This window comes from Acipenser ruthenus, chromosome 20 (assembly GCF_902713425.1).
Source record: "Acipenser ruthenus chromosome 20, fAciRut3.2 maternal haplotype, whole genome shotgun sequence".
Classification (NCBI taxonomy): Eukaryota; Metazoa; Chordata; class Actinopteri; order Acipenseriformes; family Acipenseridae; genus Acipenser; species Acipenser ruthenus.
The window spans coordinates 12,044,598-12,056,453 of record NC_081208.1 but is presented as its reverse complement, the minus strand read 5'-3'; the positions used below and the strand labels follow the sequence as shown (position 1 = coordinate 12,056,453).

The 11,856-nt window shown below is 39.0% G+C and overlaps 1 long non-coding RNA gene across 1 annotated transcript; it reads right to left on the bottom strand.

The window, feature by feature from the left end:
- Nucleotides 1–1,530: 1,530 nt before the first annotated feature.
- Nucleotides 1,531–9,374, bottom strand: LOC131698867 (uncharacterized). Its single transcript, XR_009307877.1, has 5 exons — nt 8,870–9,374; nt 5,810–5,942; nt 5,619–5,677; nt 3,446–3,600; nt 1,531–2,162 (listed from the first exon to the last, which is right to left on the bottom strand). It is a non-coding gene; the product is annotated as an uncharacterized LOC131698867 (long non-coding RNA).
- Between the last annotated feature and the right edge of the window lie 2,482 nt (nt 9,375–11,856).

Below are 11,856 nucleotides of genomic sequence, written 5' to 3'. Positions count from 1 at the left end.
TATATATACAGTACTGTGCAAAAGTTTTAGGCAGGTGTGAAAAAATGCTGTAAAGTAAGAATGCTTTCAAAAATAGACATGTTAATAGATTATATTTATCAATTAACTAAATGCAAAGTGAGTGAACAGAAGAAAAATCTAAATCAAATCCATATTTGGTGTGACCACCCTTTGCCTTCAAAACAGCATCAATTCTTCTAGGTACACTTGCACAAAGTCAGGGATTTTGTAGGCATATAGTCAGGTGTATGATTAAACAATTATACCAAACAGGTGCTAATGATCATCAATTCAATATGTAGGTTGAAACACAATCATTAACTGAAACAGAAACAGCTGTGTAGGAGGAATAAAACTGGGTGAGGAACAGCCAAACTCAGCTAACAAGGTGAGGTTGCTGAAGACAGTTTACTGTCAAAAGTCATACACCATGGCAAGACTGAGCACAGAAAAAAGACACAAGGTAGTTATACTGCATCAGCAAGGTCTCTCCCAGGCAGAAATTTCAAGGCAGACAGGGGTTTCCAGATGTGCTGTCCAAGCTCTTTTGAAGAAGCACAAAGAAACAGGCAACGTTGAGGACCGTAGACGCAGTGGTCAGCCAAGGAATCTTACTGCAGCAGATGAAAGACACATCATGCTTACTTCCCTTCGCAATCGGAAGATGTCCAGCAGTGCCATCAGCTCAGAATTGGCAGAAAACAGTGGGACCCTGGTACACCCATCTACTGTCCGGCGTGGAAACAAGGCCAAGCGACTCAACTATGCACGAAAACACAGGAACTGGGGTGCAGAAAAATGGCAGCAGGTGCTCTGGACTGATGAGTCAAAATTTGAAATATTTGGCTATAGCAGAAGGCAGTTTGTTCGCGAAGGGCTGGAGAGTGGTACACGAATGAGTGTCTGCAGGCAACAGTGAAGCATGCCGGAGGTTCCTTGCAAGTTTGGGGCTGCATTTCTGCAAATGGAGTTGGGGATTTGGTCAGAATTAATGGTCTCCTCAATGCTGAGAAGTACAGGCAGATACTTATCCATCATGCAATACCATCAGGGATGCATCTGATTGGCCCCAAATTTATTCTGCAGCATGACAACGACCCCAAACATACAGCGAAAGTCATTAAGATCTATCTTCAGCGTAAAGAAGAACAAGGAGTCCTGGAAGTGATGGTATGGCCCCCACAGAGCCCTGATCTCAACATCATCGAGTCTGTCTGGGATTACATGAAGAGAGAGAAGCAACTGAGGCTGCCTAAATCCACAGAAGAACTGTGGTTAGTTCTCCAAGATTTTTGGGCCAACCTTCCTGCCGATTTCCTTCAAAAACTGTGTGCAAGTGTACCTAGAAGAATTGATGCTGTTTTGAAGGCAAAGGGTGGTCACACCAAATATTGATTAGATGTAGATTTTTCTTTTGTTCACTCACTTTGCATTTTGTTAATTGTTAAATATAAACTATTAACATGTCTATTTTTGAAAGCATTCTTACTTTACAGCATTTTGTCACACCTGCCTAAAACTTTTGCACAGTACTGTATATATATGTATTGTAAGTTGCCCTGGATAACAGTCTCTGTTAATAAATCATGTGCCTGGCTGTCAGGATCCATTATAAAAGTGATGAGGAAAAGCAATGCCTTCCATCTTAGCCTTCCTAACACTGCCAAGAGACAAACCTGTGCTGTCTCACCCTGTGCTTTTACCAGAAGAGACACTCGGGGATCCCCAGATTTTAGAAATTCAATGAGGTCTGGGTAAAAGAAGTTTGTGTTTAGCACCAGACGTACCTGTTTTTAATGATGGTGTAGGTGTCCTTTCCCTTGGTGTCTGTGGGTGAGGAGTAGCAGGAATCTGCAGATACCTGGAGGCTTGTATCCTTAGAATCCACAACAAATTCAATGTAGAGCCTCCCACTCAGATCCACTTCATAGGGAAATTCCGTGACTGGATCATTAAAGGCTTTAGTTTTGAATAAGTGTAGAGAGACCTTGTATTTACCCTGATTCAGCCATACCCTCAACCATAGGGTTGAACTGAAAACTGAAGGTCTCATTAGCCGTCATCTCGCATGTTAAAGGGATCTCAAGACGACGTACAGGTATTGGGGTGTCTGTAACAGTGCCATAAACCGTGTTGGAATAAACTATCTTGTTTCCTTCCACCTGAAAAAGCAATGTGATAACGTTAAAAGAAGGGTTTGATGGTGTTCTAGATTCTTTTAGATATGCTGAATGCTATGACACAAATACCCCGTTTACACTAGCACACCCGTACCATGAGGGCTCCACACCTTTTTGGTTTATTTTTTAAATTATAAATATATTTCCGCATACATCCCTGTTTTACACATTTGGCAAAAATATTTACTCGCTAGAAACTGACAAATCAAATGTTTTGCTTATGTGTATGGATTGCATACATATTGCATCATCAACTTGCTACTCAGTACGTTCATTATGTGTACGTCAGTCGCTCGGCTCGCCTTTCTTTAATGTAAATGCGAACCATGCAAGCCAGCTCCAGCTCCAGACCCAGCTCGGCTCGGGTGTGGTAGTGTAAACGGGGTAATAGGCACTGGGTGCTCCATGGGTGCTCCGGGGCTCAAGCACCCACCGAAAACAATTAGCATGTGCTCAGCACCCACTAGCCACGGCCATTTTAGTTTTACAAGATACATTTTATTAATGATATGTTAAAAACATTTACCTGAAACCAAACTTTAACAATGGTACCACTAGGGCAGAAGCACATAACTGACTGCACAGTGTCATACGAGAAGAAGCCTATGCTATGACAGGGATTTTTTTTTTTTTTTTTTAAATCTCTGATGAGAAAATGTGAAACTTCTTACAAATTAAATTGTTACAAACGTCTTACAAATTACAAATGATTTATCCCAATTAAAAGGTTAAGTAACACATTTTGATGCTGGTGCAAAGCACAACACAGTCAATAGTACCATATACAGTACTGCACTCTTCATAATATGCTGCAGATCAAAGGTTTCACAACATTAGAGTACAGTAGTAATTCAAAGGCTTGAGCCCTGGATCTAAGTACAGGTCAGTACAGAGACCATTTTATTGATGCAGATGCTTGTAGAGTCCATCCTGTGTGTTCTGCAGGATACCATTGTGAGTGCAGAATATTACTAATGTCAATTGCATTGCATTTGCATAAAACATTTACCCAACATGAGCTAGGTATTTAAGTATTCTAAGTATTTTAGTAATTATCAGTTTACAATTGTACAAATTGCTAAATTTGTAATGACCAAAACCTTACTGCAATGCAAATTCATTATAAAACTAACCAGTATTTGGTGTCACTTGAAAGCAAACCTGTTTTCTATTGACATACATATAACCTATGGTACTGTACAAGTGAAATACATACTAAAACTATTTATTTAATTTCCCATTATAATATGAAGGAACAGCCTTACCCGAGACGCAGTTCCACACGCGCTGAATAGTACCCTCACCACCACCCAGTTTCCTGCATCTTGTGCTTTGCATTGTTGGTCATTATTCTGCAGATGGATGTTATCAATGGTGACCTTGGCATCGGTTAGCAGAGCCTTTGGAAACCGGTATTCAGCTGCATCAGAAGCACAGTTCAAAGATCCCTCTTTTCATTTCATAAAAGAAGATTGACACACTCAAAAATTCAGTCAGTTAGTAAGAATCCTTTTTTTCAGTGACAAATTATTTTACCCCATTTCTTCTCAATTAAGAATGGCCAATTATATCGAGTTCCATGATGCACGACGTCCCAAACATTAGTAAAGTTTCTCATTAATTACCATAATCATGTTATAAACAATGACACGGATTGTGAAAAGTTTCCTTCTTCCAGGAGTGTTTGTCTTGTCCTGGGAAAGCAGAGGGTTCCTGTACTTTCCCATTCCCTGGATCACTTGTACTTCACTCATCTGGGTTAACCCACAATTCTCCCCACCTTATAAATATAGCCATGCAGCTCTCGTCATGCAGCTCCAGCCATGTAATGCGTGCGCAGGTTGTAATAGACGTCATTATTCATCTGGTAAATGTCTGTAATAATGTTTTTAAACAATCTATTAAATAATGATGGTTTAATCAAATCAAGGCATAATTAGTGTTTTTTTCAAATAAATACATTTCAAGATCTGCTCCTGGGGAGCTCCCACACATTGATTTAAATAATCTTCATCATTATTTTCTGAACCCAGTTACATAGAAATATTCCTCATATGCTTCTTTTATCAGCTACTGAGATGCATTATTATTGGGGAAATGTCATACAGTGTGATATGGATAACTATAATAATATGTAATAATGCACACAGTGATATGCATATTACCATATCATCTGACATTCCTATTGCAATCGCGTACTACAGTCATCTGTATTTAAATAATAAATCTTCATCAACACTCTTTCAAAATGTCCAGCATACAAAGAGTGTGTTGGTATTAGGGAGATTACTGTTTTGCTTTTCTTTCAAATTTGAATTTATAAAACAAAAATACATAGGTTATGTCAAATTGACATTTTTGCTTTGTTACGTTTATTGTTATTGTTAATAGTAATTGTTTGATGGGGGTCTTATGAAGTTTCCATCGGCTGTATTCCGATAAGGTACGCTGTGATCATGTGATTGGGGTGTTCAGATGAATGAGCTTGCCTTTGGCAGTATAATGATGACGTCAATTAAAAGCTGCGTACGCATGACTTCATGGCTGGAGGATCCAGGCTGTTCGTTTATGCTGCATCTCATATGTATTGTCGATACAGCCAAAAGAGATTCTCTACATTATGAAGTATGGAGGCTGTTTACTTTGCTGTTTGAGGGAAGTTTATCCAAACATAGTATTATCAGTTTTAAAGCCTAAATTTTATTGTGCCGGAGCACTTCGAAATGTGTCACTTGTGCCGTCACCATCAGAGTAATGACATGTAATTCAAAAACGAATTTCCATTTCTGCGAGTCCATTTTAAATAAATAAAATGCAGGCACTACAAATTATTTGAGACTACCTACATCAGTAATAAATTGACCATGCATGATTTACTGAGAAAACGCCCAACAAAACTTCCTTAAATTAAGGAGAAGTGAAAATCCAAAAAACAAAAAAATACCCACCTTGGTACCATATATGCAATACTTTTTTCACTATTCAAATGTTGCAGTAACAAAACCTAATGACACGAACTGAAGGGGAATGCATGCGATCAGGCTACCTACGCTTTCTTTCCAACTATAGTAGGCTATAGTTTTTAGGGTGCGTTCAAAAGTGAAATTTCTGATACATTTTTTTTGTGTGTTCTGACACATGCTTTAGTTGCAAGAGCTTAACTGTTGAGTCGGGTCGAGTCCAAAAAAAGGTGTGCTTGCTCAGGATCGGGTCGGTTTTGAGTCTGGCTTAAAATTCAGGATCGAGCAGACCTCCAAATTGCAGCCATTTTGGTGCTGCTTTTCTCTTTCCAGAATACAGTAAACACCAGCAAGTGGAGATGAGTTTCTCATTTTACAACTAATTTCTTTAAGAGAAGCCTTTGCTAAATTATCACTACCTAATACAATTTCACATTTCTTGTGAGATTACATCATTGTGGAAAAAAATGGTACTTACTTTGAACTCCTATGACAGAATTTGCACAGAGAAAACTGAAGGTTAGGAAGATGAACATCCTGTAAAAAAAAAAAAAAAGGTTTTGTTTAAACTTGCTGTAAGATACTGCGACTTTAGCGGCTGCTAAAACATGTCCCTGCATTAAAACATAATAACATTAGAAATATGAGAACAAGGAAAGGCCAGCTTACATTCTGCAGGTTGAGTCCTCTTTCAGGTCAGGATGGAGTATCTTCTACCAGGCTTTTCTGGACTGCAGCAGATTCAGGTCCTGATGTCTTGCTGAACTTCAAGTGTTACTTTCTTATATCTTAACTTAGTTCCCTAAGATGGAAAGGTTTAGATTGTCATCCCTTTATGATTGGTTACTTTAACATGGCCATTCCACTCTTTCTATGCTAGAATTGGTTATGTTGTACATTGTGTTGGTATATTATTGGTTAGTTATAATTCAGTCTGCTCATGCAATAATTCATGTGATCCTTCTTTTTCAAACCTCTTCTTTTGAACCTTTCTTCTGTCACATAAAAGCATTTACTCTGCATACCATTTCTCTCTGACTGTCATCCATCAAAATAGCCTCTGTGGTTTCTCAATTACATCTTAACATTACATTCTGAGATCACCACCTCAGCACACTTCCTTTTAATAACATCTGTGGTTTGCAGAACTTCATTTTATACTTTTTTTTAACAAATAAATACTAACTAAAAAAAATCTAGAATATACAGTATGATTATAAGTTTAAATATTAGTCTTAACCCTACAAACCACACTTTCTCCACAAACTACAGACCAAGTGCATCCAACACCCAGGAAGTGATGTTATCCCAACACGACGCTCAACTTGAAGTGCATTATTCCTATTATACAATGGCTCAAGCTATAAAAACTTACACAAATTCAGAGTAGATATCCATCGTTACAATTTATAGTCTTCATTTAAATAAGAAAAAGAGTTCACCAAAACTTAACAACATTAATTAAAAACAAACGTATGGTACTAATAATAAATGATGAGGTTTCAATGTTCTCTTTCAACCGGGACGGCATCTTTTTGCGTTTTTGTTATAATATTATTATTTCTTATGTATGGCTTATACTGGGAAGCAGCATGAAGTTATGACAGGTAAACAGGATCTTGAATGCTGGAATCTAAAGCATGACTTCTGTTTACATGGTATTTTTTTTATAAATAATTTAGTCGTTGCTAATTATTTTTTTTATTATTTTCTCCCCAATTTAGAATGGCCAGTTATTTTTAGGCTCAGCTCACCACGACCACCCCTGCGCTGACTCGGGAGGGCGAAGACGAACACACGCTGTCCTCCGAAGCGTGTGCCGTCAGCCAACCGCATTTCTTCACACTGCGGACTCACCATGCAGCCACCCAAGAAGCTCCAATCCTCGGTCGGCAAAGGAATAGCCTGGACTCGAACTCGCGATGTCCAGATAGGGCACATCCTGCACTCCACACGGAGCGCCTTTACTGGATGCGCCATTCGGGAGCCCTTACATGGTTGTGGCGGAGTGTCCCGCCCCTATATATTTATTTATTATTATTTGTATTTTCCCTGTGAGGATACGTGGCTGATCAGCTACTGATTATTTAACTAGCTGACAGTCACGCATCCTTACTAAACTCGTGCAGACTGTGGCCGAGGGGTAATAAGATAATGAACAGCTAGTTAACCCCTCGGTCAGAGTATAAGAACCTGCAGCTGTCCGTGTACAGAGGAGAGTATGGGGAGCGGAGAGAGCGAGGAGAAAATAAAACAACTGCTACGTATCGTGCTGGGTTAAAACCAGCACGCTTATTTGTTTCTATTTGTTTGGCCAACGTGCCTTTTTGTTTTGTGTTTTGTTATTTGTTTAAATCCTTTTTGTATTATGATTTAATAAAAGCAGCTGAACGTCGTAGCGTTTCAGCTTTCACCCGCCCATCCACTGTTTTGGTTCTGTTACTTCCTGGTCCGTGACGTCACCACACCTCACCACTGCAAGCCATCCTGCCACATAGGTATTTTTAAGCTATTTTAAGCATGTGAATTTAAATCACACTATCTAAACACCATGCTTCTACTTTAGCAAGAGGAATGCAAGTGATATGCATGTGCTAAATCCTTAATGTGGAGGCAATTTTCGAATGCATGTACACCCCATCATTCAGTGTTTTTATATATAATTTTTGAAATGTTTGAGGTGCCGCACACAGTGCCATCACTTTAGGAACCTGACATGGGTTTAGACCACTGCTCTTTAAGAACATATAATAATCTGCAGCTACAGATCAAATTGTTAAATACATTGTAAATTAATAATGATTACATTTAGGAAGAAATTACAGACATTAGAAAAATACAATAAAAGTAAAAATGTGCCATAACCATTTATAGTCCTTCGTACTGTAGCGCCCTCTCTACAGGGCTATTGACTTGACTACGCCACCCCTTAATTATTCCAGGAGTAAGGGGAGCTATGAATTACAAGGTCTCTCTTATATTGTGATCCCCACTTGAGTTCCTTCCAATTAAATGAAAGAATAATAATACAATTAAACATGCATATCTTAAAAACCTTACCCAAAATAGGCAGGGCAATATTTATGGGCATTGTGATCTGGGGGAGGCTGAAGACAGACTCCCAACGCTTTTGCTCAGATTTTCTTTAGAAACACAATTCTTTAAGTAGTTAAAGTTCTTGTTTCTACCCCAAAGGGTTACACTCAGGTTTGTTGGCTTGCAATATATTGAACCTATGCACTGTAGTGTTTATTTGAGTCTTCAGTTTTAATGCCAACATGCAAGGTAAGTGCATGTATGAAAGCAAACCAAACAAATAAATAACAAAGCACAGGAGCGATAATGAAAACAGAATAACAAAACTCAACGAAAGCAAAATCAAATTGAAACAATTCAACAGAAACAAAACAGTGGCCAACACGTCTCCTATAAAAAGAGAAACAAACATACGCATGATCTCAAACCGGACAAAATTCTGATAGGTTGCTAATAAAGCAATGCACTAACTATTGTACACTCGTTTATTTATTAAAACCAAGTAAACTGTCTAAATAATTTAACAACAAAAGAAAACAAACCATACACTACCTTGGGTGAACCAGACTACCGACTTTCTCTCCTTACTGTTCACCCTACTAAATACCAATAAAAAATTGAAAGTATTTAGAGGCAAGGGAGATCAGCACAAAAACAAAGCTGGAGAGTGAAATCTTTATTTCTTAATCTTACCGACAATAACAGCACTGCGATCCAAAGAAAATGAAAACCACGGTAGTCTTGATTCACAGAACTCTGTCTTTTCAGATGGACTTGTAATCCTGTCTTGTATGCTGTGCTCTTCTGCCCTATTGTCATTGAAAATGCACTATTCAGCCCTCAACCTCAGGGATTTAAAATCAAGGGGTATCATACAGTGCGTTTACATGAGCATAAGAATTCCGATATTTTTCGGAAAACTAATTCTGATATCAAGCCATGTATATTCCTTAGATCAGTTTTCGGAAAACAGCACCTAGAAATTTCCGATTCAATTCCGAAAACGAACCAAATGTATATCATGTAAACGCACTTTTCTGAAAACTTATTCTGATAGCGTACTGCACATGTGCAAACTTTGACCTTCATTCCTGCACGTGGTTTTAGAAAATAGAGAAAATAATAATAATATGTAGTCAGTCTGCATGGATCCATTTGCTCCGTTATTGAATCGTATTTTGTCATATACTTGTACTTGCTAGAACAGAAGTCATTGTATTTTATCTTGCTCTTAATTGTATTAATACTTGTACTGTGATTCTTGAAATGTATTTTTGTGTATGATTATAAGTCGCCCTAGATAAGTGCGTCTGCTAAGAAATAAATAATAATAATATTATTACATACAATTACCCATTTATACAGTTGGGTTTTTACTGGAGCAATCTAGGTAAAGTAGCAGTGTCCCCCACCTGGGATTGAACCCACAACCCTCTGGTCAAGAGTCCAGAGCCCTAACCACTACTCCACACTGCTGCCCTACTTAAACACATTTACACTGGCTATAGGGTTAACTGCAAGTGGGATGGATAGAATGAAACTAATTTTACCAACCTGTGTGACTTCCTTAATGCCTAGATTGATAGTTTGGTACAGTTGATAATTCAGTCATATGCAGTCTTGGTATTGATAGAATGCTACAGTGTTTCAACCTGCCATTTAATAACTGCCTAGGCTGTTACTTTATTGCAGTACACACTTGTATTAGTCCATAGGTGGGAGGTCTGACATTACAAACAGACTGTCTTGCTTTTTGTGTTCACCCACAGCTGAGTTGGAGAAAAACATGCTATTTAGCTCTGCGCATGCTGTCGTATAGAATTTGAAGAGCCTGGGCAGAATCCCTTCTACCAGACCAGACAGGGTAACATTTCTCACCCTTTTGAGGGTGACTGACCCGGGTCCCTACACTCTGAACTCACAATTGCCAGATGTATATAGTTTCTTTCATGCCATCGGACCCCAAATCTCTTTACAGGAAGAAAGGGACTCCCTTCATCCACACTGCAGCTATTATGCCCAGCACACTGACACAGCAGTTCAGATGAGAAGTGAAGACTCGCTTAGCCAATTCAACTCTGTGGGTCATTTAAAAAGGCCAAAGTGGCTAAATTTGAATTTAGTCAGGATACCAGGGTTAGCATTCCTACTGCCTAATCATTTAATTAGCACCAAGAAATCTTTAATGATGTTCGTGTGAGTATTTGTCAGGTACTCTGGTTTCCTCCCACAATCCAAAGACATGCTGGCTAAGTGGATTGGCCTTTTTATATTGCCCCTTAGTTGCCCTGCGATGGACTGGCATCCCGTCCAGGGTGTAGTCCTTATCTTGCGCCCTATGTCTACAGGGTAAGGCTCCGGCTCACCTCAACACTCTATGGGATTAAGTGGTTACAGATAATGAATGGATCTTTAATGAGCAGTTATCAGTATCCCAGTATCCATTTTAACGTCTCATCCAAAAGGAAATGTTTCCAGCAGCACAGTATCCCGAGTACCATTCTGGAATATTGGTGTTTTACACCAGCTGGGAGTGAAGAGAGTCCCGCCACCACCTGCTGTATACCCTTCAAACCCTATTAGAAATTCTTTGTGCTACATTTTCAACACTTTTTACTGGCCCCTCACAAACTACACTTGCTCAGCACACCATTTCCCTTGGACTTTGCCATACATCAAAATAGACTTGGTGGTTTCTCAATTACAATACATCTTTGTGAAGTCACCACATCCAGCACACTTCCTTTTAATCACATATGTTTTGCAGAACTTAATTTCTCATAGCAAATAATACCAAGTAAATATAGCTTATAAGAAAATGCCCTATTTATTTGCATTAAGGTTTTTTTTTATAATTGTGTTTATTATTATGTGCATGATGTAAAGCATTTTTTTATTTATTCACCTTCTACTTTATTAGATTTTTTGTGTGATAACATTTTGATAGTTTGGATTTTTGTTTTTTAATGCCCTGCAACTGATTATCCCCCACTTGAAACTAATACAAATTGGCCACACTGGCACAGCTTAAAAAGCCTGCAACAAAGGAACATGCTGAGGAGCAAAAAGAAACACATAGAGGAACCTAGAAAGTATCTGTCTGCTTCCCCATGTTGGCACAGCCGTAATTTCTCACATCCGGAGGCATGTTAGGTGTAGCCCTTGTAGCGGGGTGGTGGTGCTTCTGGGCAGGCTGCTGGTCTGACATGATTCTTTTTGCCTTTACCAGCACTTGTCAGAGAGGCAGCAACAAGACAGCCGGAAACCTTCACAGGGCCATGGGTTTCTTCTGGGGCACTAATTTCTTCTGCTGTCTCCTATAGAGGTTCCATGCATTGATGAGTGCCACTGTGACAGTTTGCCACCAAATATACATATACCTCTGTAAGGAAATTTGATAGTCCATATTAATATTTGGGATGTATGGTACATTCAATGGAGAGATATTGAGCACAGAGTTTAGGTGGGGTATTTTGGAATGCAGGGTCAGCAAATATGACCATTTATGGGCATTTGTGGAAAGGATCTCTGTTCTGCTCTATTTTGGTTGCATAGGGTGATGGGAGAATCTCAGAGATAACAGAGACAGAGGAATGTTTGTGAGCCTCAACAAAAGAGCCGGGAGTCTAGCTGTGGGAGTCCAGAAAGGGGAGGCCTGCGCTAAGACACTGGTCGAATAG